Source organism: Phalangium opilio, unplaced genomic scaffold (assembly GCF_054372755.1).
Source record: "Phalangium opilio isolate 3A_F unplaced genomic scaffold, DU_Popi_V2 ptg000031l_1, whole genome shotgun sequence".
Lineage (NCBI taxonomy): Eukaryota > Metazoa > Arthropoda > Arachnida > Opiliones > Phalangiidae > Phalangium > Phalangium opilio.
In genome coordinates this window covers 14735672-14748365 of record NW_028324158.1, presented here as the reverse complement: position 1 = coordinate 14748365, position 12694 = coordinate 14735672, and the positions used below count along the sequence as shown (strand labels likewise).

General features: G+C 37.0%; 1 protein-coding gene across 7 annotated transcripts in view; it reads left to right on the top strand.

Moving 5' to 3' along the window:
* The window catches only part of LOC149690887 (discoidin domain-containing receptor 2-like), a 185600-nt gene that overhangs the window by 73636 nt on the left and 99270 nt on the right, over positions 1 to 12694 (top strand). The gene's annotated exons all lie outside the window — the stretch shown is intronic.

Here is a 12694-nt window from a genome sequence, read left to right as displayed (position 1 = left end):
CATTAGCGAGATGAAACGAATGGTCTTACTACCCGAATCCGCTGTTTTATCGGGAGCTGAAAAAGAAGCGACAGAGTTGGATCGTGAAATGAGTCGGATTTTAAAACAAAACACCTCTTCGGAAGATAAACTTCGACATTATTTATTAACTTTACAAAAGTATTTGACTATGAAGAGCCTGATAGAACCTCCTAACGTCAACGTTGCAAATATTCCACCAGTTTTCCAAGTTCAACAACAACAACAACCCGTTCAACCACCGCAATTTCTAACACCTAATCCGTTTTCAGTATTGCAACAGCCTCCTTCGCAACAACAATCACCTCAAGGGACCCCCCTGGCCCTCTCAAGGTCAACACCGAGGTCACCCTCGAGGGTGCCCTCGACGATTAAGAAGTCATTCCCACGACCTAAACTCACGTCGACTCCGAAAACGAAGAGACATCGACGATATACCAGAGGTGTACCGGAGGCGGAGGAGGGTGATGATGGTGATGATGGTGACGGTCATCCTTATCGCCCGAGACGTCTCCTTACTGGTATGAAATTGCGAAAAGTCAAAACACCGATAAAATGGTCTAAATGAAAATGTACCAATTTTTTTAAAATAAAAAATATTTTATTTCATTTTTTCTCTTGATTCAATAAATGTATACACATATTTAACATAATAATCACGTCGTTGTAAGGTTTATCTTTCACGTCGTACAATTCTCGTATTATTTCATTAAAAGAAAATCCGTGACACAAACTTGTTAAAACAAAAATAACGTGTCCCCCGCATGTAAATGAACTATTCGGCTGTATTTGACAATTATTGTAATACCAATTGGAAGCGTAGCTTGATAGATTAAAACCGTAATAACTAGGGTCTTTACCGTACGAGCAAAAGAAATAACCGTTATCGTTAGTATCGATATAGACTCCTAACCAATGCAATCCTTCGTTTGAGGATGGTTCCGAATTGACCACGAAACAATAGGGTTTCCGTTCTGGTGGGTCGGGTAAAATATCTTTCGGGAACACTCCTATGAAGTAGGGTCTCGTTCGAGGATCTGTGCTTAAAAAAAGGTTTAATTCTTCAGTGTTCATTTAGCAACTTTTTGTAATTCCGGCTCGTAGAATGATCCTTTTATTATTTCGTCGTTTTCGTCTTTTATTATGTAAACAGTTGGAGTACGTAGTAGTACTTTATGCACGACAAAAATTTCATTCGTCCAATATCCAGTATATCCTTTACCAAAGGCGCCTTTGTCGGTCGTAATTCTCACCAAATCACCCTTGCGTAATTTTGGCTTGTTGCTTGTACGTTTCTTCTTGTAGTATAATCGTTTCCATATTAAATGTTCGTTATTTATATTTACGTTTTTCGGAGCTATACCGATTGTTGAATGAACAGTGGCGTTATATCCCTTGACAATTTTTTGTAAATGTTTCGTGTAATTATAATTGTTATTTCTCGTCATTAATCGAAACATTCGCGTTTTCAACGTTCTGTTCCATCTTTCTATCATGGCGCATTTTAAATTACCGTAACTAGCGTACCAATGGATATCCTTACTTTTAAGATAGGTTTGCACTTTTTTGTTTTTAAACTCGCTTCCTTCGTCAGAATTTAACCTCGAAGGTGTACGTTGCTTAAAGATTGTACCGAGAGCTTTTATAATTTCTTTCGCCCCCTTTGTTTTTAACGGTAAAGCCCACGCGTATCTCGACAAGACGTCAATGACGGTTAGAATATAACGATATTTGCTATTGTATTTGGATAATTGGGGTAAATCGATTAAATCGCATTGGAAAACCTCGTTCATACTAGTGACGTACGTTTGATTTCTAGGATATATTTTTCTTCTGGGTTTATGTTTCGTATACGCGGGCTGGGAAATCAACCATTGTTCGATATCTTCCTTTGATACATTTGGTAGAGCTTTTTGTAATTTTCGCACCGATCCTAAACTCGCGGGATGTTGCGGATCGTAATATATATTTTCGATTTTACGCGCTATTCGTTTACTAACCATCTTAGAAGGTATTTGGGTAATAAAGAAAAAAACCATCTGTGAATAAGCTTTTTATTTATCAACCGTAATTGTAAAAAACATCTCTTTTCAATTCCGTTACATTGTCGGTAATAATAAGAAATAATTGATCCAAATTTTCGTTCTTCTCTCCAAATCGTTTTTCAAACTCATTCTTCAGGTTCGTCTTATTTAACATCGATATCGCTTGTAGGATATTCAAGTCCGTATTCGAATTTGAGGTGCAGGATACGTGGTGCTCGATTTCGCCTTGGCAATTAAGATTACCGCAGCAGTTGGTCTTTTCCAGTAAATTTTCGGTAATGTCTCGCAAAATCATTGTTCTGAATAATTCCTTGGTATTGGCTTTTATTTCCAATTGCCGGTCCAATTCCGGTTTTATTTGTTTCAATCGACTCCACGTGGTTTTATTTAAACAAAATCCTTTACACGTAGCCATCCACAGTAAATCGTAACGATGAATATTCGAATTTTCGCATACGTATTGTCGAATGTCGATATACTTTGTTCCGGTTCCAGATACGTAACCTTCAACTTGAAAATTTTCCGGTAGGGTACTGTGGAAGCGGGGTAAGACGTCTTGGAAAAACAAGTTTATATAATCCACCAGCAACCATAAGTTTTGATATACTTTGTTACTAATTGTAACCATATACTCCGTTCTCGCATTATCGGAAATGGAAATAATTAGATCATCGCCAGCTTCGGCTATCTCGATAGTTTGTTTATCGGAGAGATTGTACTGTTGTTGTTTCATGATTTTCACGCGATCATTTGACGTTAATTCGTTGGAGACGTTTAATTTTATATTTCTTTCAACACCTTTTTAATTTCCTTAAAATCCCAACAATTACCGACGATAGTTACGTGTCTTTTGTTATTTCTAACTGTTACGAGAAGATTATTATCTTTTCGAGTTGGTAAATAAACGTACTCGTCCATACTCTCACTCTAGTTTGTACAAAACGTTACGATCCCTCGTTATTAATAACTCGTTTTCAAACTCGGCGTATACTATGGCTGTTACCGCGAAAGTGAGTGGTTTGTTAAAACGTATAGTCAACCTTAAACTACCGTGTTTTTCTAAAGAACAGTGCTCGGCACTAGCCTGCTCTTCCGGAGTAAAGTCAACAGCGTATAGAGTGTTACCTCTAGGATAATCAAACAGACTAATGTAGTTTCCTTTATTTTTCCCATACATATCTAGAGCCGTAAATAAGGAAGCGTATTCCCTACAGTATTGATCGTGAGTAAAATCCGGTGTGAAGGGTTGATCTGGATAATTTTTATTCCCTACTGTAACTGATAAAAAGTTTAAATCTAAGTGTTCGAAATAAAATGGATTTTGAGATATACGCCCATTGAAGGCTGATGTTTTAACGAATCCGATAATCATTCGATTAGGAATTCTACCTAAAAATAGGTTTTCTTTAATCGTGTCACTGTTCCCGGTTTCGATACTAAAATACTTTGCTACAGTTTGATTAATGGGATACACGCACGGTGTTTTTTCCAAAACCATAGCATGCGCTAGCATAATTTCAGAGTTTGGTTTTATTTTCCGTACAAATAAAGAAGCTGATTTAATAACGATTTTATAATTAGTAATTGGATCAGCAGCAGCAGCGCCAGGTTGATAAATTATTGGAAAAGTATCCGCTGATCTAATAAATTTAAACTTTATATCAACGTTGTTCAATAAGAACTTGTTCATCTTACATACATCAACGTGTAATCTCCCTATCATTTCAAATATTTTAGATGCTCCGGTTCTGGTTCTTCTAGATTTCATTCCGTTATTCTCGGCATGGTGTGAATCGGCATTTGTTAGTTTTGTATCTTTGTAAAACATTTCTAACGCCAATTGCGTGTCTTTAGCTTCTTTCCCATAATTTAACATTGTTTCGAAATATGCGATATATGGGGCTAAATTATTCACGACTTGAACCTGGGTATCGTTAAACATAACTTCTATTTGATCAAATAAACTCCATAAGGTTAAATTAACCGGTCCGAGTTTATCGTTTCCCGCGATTTCTACCCATTTATTATCAGTTGTGTTAAATCCTAATATTTGAGCCTTAACGTACAGTTTAATTTTTGAAGTGTCTATATAACTATCAGGTGTTCCGGGAATAAAAAATTCCAATGGACCACCATCCGTTATAGCGTTAACAGTTTGTAGTTGTATGTCGTTACTGGCCACAATATTCAAATTAGAGACGGGTTTAGCGAAAAAATCTAATTCTGACATCATTCCTTCCATTTTTTTAATACCTTTATTTGTCACTGTTTAAGCGTAAACTAATTATTACTCGTGTAAATTCTCTACTTTTATACCCCCCTTAGATATTTAGGGTTCTTCTTTAAGCTAAAAAATCAGTCTTCTTCCTTATTCTTTTCACTTTTCTCTTTCCTAGCTTACTGGCTCTTTTTCTTCTTTTACGTCTTCCACTCCCAAATTGCGCTTCCCCTATTTTATCACCCGCTTTATGTAATAAATTAGACCCCGCAATTTTAATATTCTTTTTGAAAGAGCTTTTAGGATCTGCTCCCGTTGATATGTCGCCGAACCATCTACTTCCGACACCTATCGCTTCTCGTCCAACAGCTTTTGCTGCTGGTTTGAGTATGGGGGTTATGAAGCGAACTAAACTCTTAAATATAGATCCTAACCCGTTTCCTCTTTGAAATACTGGCCCAACAAACGCCCCGCCCGATTGTTGTAAATAATAATTATAATATCTATTCCGTACAGACATTATTAGTGATTACGGATCCTTCTAAAATGTAAGGTCGTAACGGTTTTTCCGAGTTTGAATGGAATTTTCGTTCCCGAATCTGTCGTTATATCTATCTCAACTAAATTAAAATTGGGTGTACGTACTGGATAATAATTAATTGGATTGAATGTTAACACGTGAGGTTTATTATCTCGACTGTTTTCAGGTCTTGGAATTGTACGTAAAAGCCCACCCCAAGAGTCACCTATTACCTGGGGGTATATGAGACTCGTATAAATGAATAAAGTTTGTACACCTCTATTTATATCTCCGAGATGTTTACTTTCCGTATTGTTCCTCAACGGAGTGTCTACTTGACTCTTATCAAATCCCAACATGTAACCTAATCCGGGATTATCTTTTGGAAATGTAATTGAAAAATAATCCATATATTTTGCCTCATTTACGGTAATTTTATGCCATGGGGTATTCTCTTTAACAATTCCAACCCCGCATTTGATTGTTACTGTTCCTGTTTTATTATACACAAAATCGAAATATTTTCGTTTCGATTCGGGTAAAACCATTTTCATTGCTTCGAGTACGGTATCTATACTTTCATACGTACCGTGAGGTATCGTATAAGCTTTCGTTTCGATTGATGCTTTATTAACATCTTTATTTACGTCAACGGGTCTATTTCGGTCCCTTGGAACAAATTGTTTGACTTGGAATTTACCCAAATTTCTGGTATCTAATTGATCTCGTGCAGTGTCTAAAGGATTACTAGCTATATATGTTTCCCGAACAATCCATCGATCCCAATCTAATTCCGCTATTCCAAGTACTTTTCCATATTCTTTAGGAAACTTAATAGCCGTTTGTTTGTCTCCGTTAATTTTAATTTGCATAAATGTCATTCCCTCTTTCGTCATTAGTTCAAAATTTATATCATCCCTAGCTTTTGTTGTTATTGACTGTTTAAACGTTTCGAATAATTTTTGGTATATACTAGTAGGTTCGTCGTTCGGTCCCCTAACTATATTACCCAATTTACCACAACCCCCTTCCCCCATTTCGTACTCATAATCAAGATCCACCGATCTAACGACAAATTCATCAAAACAATCAGTTATGTTATCCCACTTTGAAGGCATATTTATTTCCGACAATCCAACCTCCCAATTTCCCTCCGATAAATTATACGTTGTAGGTAGTTCCGTCCTATAACTTGTTTTAGTATTTTCAGGATATAATTGCATCGAGGCATTACTAGGTAAAGTAATGTAAAAGGAATCGTAAGCGGGTGCTAACATTGCCATGTTTACTTGTCAAGTTATTTATTGCTAATGACTTATTCATCAATGTACTAATTGCTTTTATTAACTATTTTGATTGACAGGTGTGATACGGTTCCTTTGCATGGTTTAAGGTATGGATTTCTGAATTATGCAAATTTTGATAATTTTTGACAAATTTTGCATAGTCAAAAGTGGGATTTCTGAATTATGCAAATTTGGATCATTTTCGGCTAATTTGCATGCCTAAAAGTGTGGTAACTTACTACTCACGCAATTTTCGCCATTACTTTTCGTACCAACTATCGCTACCGTGGAAAAATATTGACCACGGAAACTTTTGACCCAGCGCGAAACACCTTAAGTTGTAGTAAAAACTTATTTCTTTAATGAAACTAAATTAACTTTAATTTAAATTATTATGAGTGTGTTTAATTAGTTTTATTTAGAGTGACTCCCAATCGGATTTAGGTATCAGATATGTCTCGGGTATTTTGTAATTATCAATAAATCAGGCGCTAAATTAAGAAAAAAAACGGATAAAGTTAATTAAAATAACGTAACTTAGTCGTGGAAACTTTCTTCTTCAAAATTGGGGTCCTGATCCCCGAAAGAGCTATACAGTTCGTGTATAGTTTTTAAATAAATTTAACAACTGGTAAGGCGCGTATAGAGAAACGCGATAAAACCAAACCTCGGAGTCTAGGTTATAAATTGTTCGCCAGTACGTATTTCTTCCTGGCTTCGGTTTATTCCCCAAACTCAATTACAATTTTCCAAGGAGGGAAAATCATTTCGAAAGAGTTTACCCGCACTTTTGCAAGCCTAGAACATCAAACTCCATAAACCAATGAGAAAAAACCCAACCGTACCCTCTTCAATATAAACTCCAGTACCAAATTAAAGTGAATTCGTTAACCAAATAACTTAAAAATTATCAGGATAAAATTTGACTAAAGGAGTTTTAGCAGACGACTTTTAATAAATCCCTGGAACAATATTCAAATCGTAAATATACCCCTTTGCTCTTTTGGAAATTCCATATCGGATTTGTACCCAACTGAAAGCTGCGTTTTTACTGCGAATCACGTGATCCCCATTCCGTCTGGTACCTATAGTGTTAAAGTCATTTGCATATCAACCTTCTTCTTCTTCCCTCGTGTTTAATAATTTTGGCGGGATTTTTTTTCGCGCCTTTATGATGTGCATTGCGCGTGAGCTCGTGCCGAATTTACAATGATGTCTCGTGAGAATTTTCTCGTTAGGTTAGTCACGTGGTTTGGTCTTGGTAAATGAATTTTGTTTAATTTTTTATTCCAAATACTTTGGTTGAAATTGGGTTTATTTAGGTATGGGTCTACGTCTGACAATAAATTACATTTATTTATTTACTGTAATAGTCAGCCGTAACAATAAGGCCCAGCAACATTTCCAAAAGGTTTCGTACTCTAAAGATGCTCATTATTATTAACTATAGCCGGTTATAAATGATAGAACATATCGTGTTATTGCTGGTAATGTTTTTATTAGTGTATCTCCATCTCTAGAAATAACAAACGATACTCTAAATGGCCCCAAATGGCCACTTTCCCTTGTTTCTTTCTTTTTTCTTTGGGGTAAGAAATAATAGACATATCAGGGGCCCATAAAGGCTATTAAATATTTAAGGCCCGAAGAAACCCGTACCGATATTTCCTAACCCCCAGTAAAGAAAGAAAGAAACGTATACGAAAGAGGTCTCAATTTTCTTCCATCTTATTTTTCTTTGAGATGTAACGTTACCAAATTGCTTATCATAAAAGTATCTTAATCTAAGTTTCTATGGGGGCCCATCCCTTTTATGGTAAAACTTTATACGAAACAAACTCGGCTTCGTTTAAAAGCTATAGGTTTATAGTTTTATACTTTTAGAATTTTCCTAAATACCTTCTCGAAGTATGAAAAGAAAAACATGGAGGCGTGAATATGTTCATCAGAAATAAACGATCCATTTCAACCAAGGTGGTCTAGCTGGCGTTTAGTCCATTGAAAATCACACCTTACACCTTGGACTGTTCCGATATAAAACAGGACATATTGCTTTCGTACCTTTCCCCGTACCTCCATCAGTTATTTAGAAGAAGTTCCATCAAAGTATGGCGCTAGACTTTGGTTGAAAAAGCGCCTATTCAAAATATGAAGATGCTAAGCTCTAAGCTACGGAGCTCTGAGTAATTTGCGAATATAATTTCTCGCCACATAATAGAGCCGTTACGTATAACTCGCAAAGCGCGGGGAAAACTGCAGTTAGTTTAGGCGGGAATAGAGGAAGGGGGGGGGGTGGATGGTGTATTTTCCGAGTATCTTTCTCGCACCTCCTAGTAATTATCAGCATTTCAAAAGCGGAGCCGAAAACTCATTACAAAGAGCAAACACGTGTAGCGATGAGCCCTAGTTTTATAATGGCGCGAGTTGTTTCCATTGGATAATTTTGGGCGCGAGGAATCATCGGTGGTTGGATACTTCGCCCGAGTTTTTAAGTTTTTGCCGTAATCTTCGGGGATATTTGGGATTATGTCCAACCCCTTTAATTTTAGCGCGAGACGATCTTGGTATACCAAAAACGAACGTGCGAAGTTTACGTTAGTTTCCATCTTTTATATCGTCTCGAGAGATTTTGCCCAAGTCTGAATTAATATCTTCAAGTCTTTTCATAAAATTTTAAAGTCAAAAATCTTTAATTGCCCTCGGGATTTCGCTTATCCTTAAGGGGGAGCCGCGGCTTTTAATCGTTTTAATTAGAAAGAGCTAAAGATATATTCGGAATCTTTTTTTTCCTTATTGTTGTGGCGTTATAAGATGGTGTTTATATTTGTGTTGGCTTCTCGAATATTTTAAAATGTCTTTTGTGTTTGAATACGTGACATTTCCATGGAAATCAACCTGGAAATATCAAAGTTTAAAATATGAATTTTGCAGGGATCACCAGAAATTTATTTTCATATTTTCCATTGGAGTTATAGTGATTTGAAAGTTTACTACTCGTAATTTTAACAGAAGTTTGAATTAATTACATTTTGAAACTAAATTCTAAGGAAAAAACGCCTTGGACATTTGCGGGAAACTTCAAAAGACTCGTCACTTATTTGATCTGATGACGTCAAACATGTTTTGTTATTCCAAAATATTGTTTACTTATTTTTTTTCTTTTCAATACTTACGTCACATTTCCAGGAAGATTCTGACATTCGCGCCTAAATAGTTTGCGCAAAGAAATTTTGGGTTCATATGAACACGCACCGTTCAAAAATAACAAATTCCTCTCTTGGAGCAGAGTTTACATCTCGACCGCTTGTCTAGAACTCTAGATCTCAGGGATAATGTTTATTTTCACGCCTCAATTTTCGTTTTTACGAACACATACATACATACACACACGTTGAATCCAACAGAGATGACGAAATTCCGCTTCGCATGTGTGTCTGTGTGTATTTTGTGGCGAAACGGAAGTAGATAACCTGGAAGCAAATCAAGTTATCCAATTTGTTTTAGATAATTTACTCTTTAATCTCATTTTTTGTTGGCAAATTTAATTTGAACCCGTTAAAAGAAGAACATCTTTTAAATTATGACTATGGTTACAATACTAAATGTATAGGGGTTGTTTGGACGCGTTTTTATTTCCGGTGACGATCTTCCATCCGTCTAGTTCCGTTAAAAATCCAGATCCTATTTGGGAGAGGTTGAAGAAACATCGGATGTAAAGATAAGCTTATTTAGCTAGCCGACTTTTTCGAGTGTTTCTCCAATAATAATAATAAAAAGAAATCTTAGGTTTTAGGTTTAGGGTAGCTGGCGTTTTTATCCTATATTAATACCAACCATGCAGAACTATGTCGGACGCGAACCCATAAAAACTCGGCCTGGAAAGTATAGAAAGAAGCGGCTCTATAAGGAACTTATTTCCGAAATAGTTCACAATGTTTACGTCTGAGGTCCTGCTCTCACCCATTTTGCCTTTTTCCTTGCACCTAACAGAACCTCCTTGCGAACTTTTAAAAATGATGGGGGTGTAATAGTTACGCTAATATTGTCTGTCATAATGCGACCTGTAACCTTTGAACTATGGCTGATAAATTAAATTTGAAGGTACTAACAGAAAGAGCGTATTTCGAAGACCAGTACCTCAAAATTTCATACCCCAAGTTATTCATAGAGATACTGGGGAGTGAAGACTCTGCGCCAGTTTATTAGGGACATCTTGTTGTGGTACATTACGTTTCTTTCTGTTGTAAATATCGGCATGAGTTTCTCATGACTCCTTCGTTGAAAGAGTCATCTTTTTCCTATCTATGGAGGAGGCTCTTCTTTTGTAGTCAGCAATATTTCTCGCACCACCAGAAAAATGTTTAAGAGAAATATGGTATGTAAGAGTGTTGCTGGCCTCACACGATGAATATTTTCCTCCGGATTCAACATCTTCGACCTATCGAGTCGAGATGATGAGATTTTCTTTTTTTTCTCTCTCAAAAGGGTAAAGGGATGCTGCTTCTTCGTCGCTCCAGGAATTTGGAAAACGCGCGGAATTTTGCGTACCTCTTACGTAACTCTATTGGCTTTGGAAAAAAGGCTCGAGCTAAAATTAGAAAATTAGGCGGCAAAAAGAGTTAGTTACGAAAATTCGTTACGCAATTCATCAAAATTACACTCGCAATTTTATTTATGGTTAAGGAAAAATTTCGCAAATAAAATAGTTACCAATATATTTATATATATTTAGTTTGCTAAAGTTTCTTATACGACTTTCTTAAACCTCTGATACTTTTAATAAGAAATAATGCATTATATCCCGATCTCGCGTGGGTAATGATCTGCATCGAGGTGGTTTATAGACCACTTTGAAACGAGTCTCGAGCTCTCGCCCACTCGCTTTCGAACCGGGTATCGGCGTTAACCCTTCTAACCCTACACACCCACGGCGATCAAAATAGTCCATGAACTCGATAAAGCTCATCTTGTTCAGTTCGGAAAGCGAGCGAGCGCGCTCTTTCTTAGCTTAAGTATATCGAAGTTTCCCTTCTTAAGGTAATTCTCAATCCCCGATTTTTATTACGATAAAAGTACTACCTGCATCTTCTCTAAAAGAATGCGGCTGTAACGTTATTAGACTACTGTGTTTTCTATATACGCGAAAAATACATCCAGAAGGGAAATGAATCAACTTAAGTGAAAGTCCTATAATAAAATGAATAAAAACCTTCCGCCGCCGCCGTGTTTCCTGAAAGGTTTTTTCGTGCTATAATCTAAAACTAGGGTCCCCTTATATTGCATGCGAAAATATTCTGTTTGCTTCCAATCACGACGAAGAGAACGGTCAATTTCTTTGGGCTCCCAAAAGGTCCAAGCTGGCGCACCATGGTATAACGCCAGCACACGTGTCAATTAATCTGTCCCCTCGATAATTTTTGTTACGGGGGGACGTTTCACCCCTCATTGGGTCATCGATTGACCCTTACCCTTTCATTCTCAACCTTCTGGCCCCTTATGGCACCCTATAGGGCCCCAATATCCCGCCGACGTCTGCTAGTAATGGGGTCATGAATATCTGTCGAAGAGACTAGCTGCGAGAAGAACCAAACACCATCCAGAAGGGGTTTCTTGTATTGGGGAAGGGGTGAGGGGGGTTGATGATTGGGGCATAACCCGGTACTTAACTACGGTTCATTTCACCCCGAGTTTACAATAAACGCGAAGGTAGACGCTGAATTGAAACCCGAAATGATTATGAATAATTATAAAATTAGAGTTGCGTTTGAAGTAATCGAAGAATATCTATCAATACAAATTTAATTCGAAATTTCGAATTGATGAATTCCTATAAGTTATCATAAACAGTAGGTATTTCCCCCGTTGTGTAGTGTTTAAACTATAGCGCAATCTGGAGATGGTACCGACTGGAGTCTGATCGAATGCGTTTTTGGCGGGTTCGCCTAAAACATTAGCTCCATCTCGTTCCTCCATGGGAGTACTCGAGCCATCCTTCATTGTAAGATGGTAAGCTTTCCACTCACTATATTCTCCCCCATTGCGGTATATCTAGCACTTGTAATCTTCGACCTATGACTGTGGCACTGCATGGTAGCGCACTTTCTTGTAGTGAACTCGTTAGCCCGGGTTTTTCCCTAACCCTGATTTCGTTTGTACGTGCCATAGCTATTTATGATGTTGTCTAGCTACCAATCGCCGTGCTGTAGCCTTTGGGCGAGAGAGAATAATACACGAACTTCCTTGGATAAGTAGTGTAGGACGACTGTGGTCAGTCACTATGTAAATGCTAAAGTGTATGGTTTTTTTATTGTTTTTTTTTGTTATTATCTATGCAGGGTTATGTTCTGTTTTTGGGCGTTGGTTTTACGTTTATGAATATATAGATGATTCAAATGGTTCTGTAGAAAAGGTGCATCCACACGTAATGGATCTTAGGTAAATGTCTTGAAACAGAACCTAAGTTAATGCGAACTTGGCTAAAAAAATCTATTTTTACGAAAAGAAACTTTTTTATATTATCTCCGATTCAAATGAATGAAACTAGTTGACTCCAGGGAAAACGTTCCGCAGCTAGGGTAACCAAGGAGAAATATTCGCAAAACATCCA